The sequence below is a fragment of the Camelina sativa genome, unplaced genomic scaffold (assembly GCF_000633955.1).
Source record: "Camelina sativa cultivar DH55 unplaced genomic scaffold, Cs unpScaffold04846, whole genome shotgun sequence".
Lineage (NCBI taxonomy): Eukaryota > Viridiplantae > Streptophyta > Magnoliopsida > Brassicales > Brassicaceae > Camelina > Camelina sativa.
Window position 1 is genome coordinate 1 of NW_010925937.1, and position 608 is coordinate 608.

The following is a 608-nucleotide window of genomic DNA, read 5'->3' on the forward strand; positions in this document are numbered from 1 at the left end:
CAAGCATAATTTATAACTGTTTGAACACCAATGATGTCAAGTCCCTAGAATAATCAAACCAGACAGTGTTCAAGAGCTGAAATAGCAGAGCAACTGAAAAGAGAATCTTGAAAATAAGTTGGTTGCTTCTTATACTTACTCGAGCGGCTACATCAGTAGCAATGAGAAAATCAACCTCTTGCTTTCTGAAAAGTTCCAGAGACTGCAAAATGATACCATTAAGTACTTGCAAACAGAGAATATAAATATTCATGTACAAATAAAGCTGACGTGTCCGAGTTTCTTACATCAAGACGTTGTGCTTGGGTTAGGTTTCCATGAAGCTCAGCTGCTTTGAGGCCAGCTAACCCGAACAAAATTTTCAGTCTATGGGCAGCTTGTTTTGTTCCACTGGCGCAAGAAGGTACAAGAAATCTCTCAGGTGAAATGCAAAATGCCAAACTATGCAAGCACTTTATGGAACTTGGATTTGAAAGGCATCAAATTTATAGTGAAGTCTCACCTAAAGATAATGACTTTTGATTTAAAAGTTCTTGTGCACAATGACAGAAGAACAGCTTCCTGATTTGCCTCACGAGTCCTACGTATTCTTACCACCCTACAATTAA

At 38.3% G+C, this 608-nt stretch overlaps 1 long non-coding RNA gene across 1 annotated transcript; it reads right to left on the minus strand.

Moving 5' to 3' along the window:
• Positions 1-593, minus strand: LOC104774711. The gene is made up of 4 exons (XR_765461.2): positions 503-593; positions 288-390; positions 140-202; positions 1-44 (listed from the first exon to the last, which is right to left on the minus strand). It is a non-coding gene; the product is annotated as an uncharacterized LOC104774711 (long non-coding RNA).
• Between the last annotated feature and the right edge of the window lie 15 nt (positions 594-608).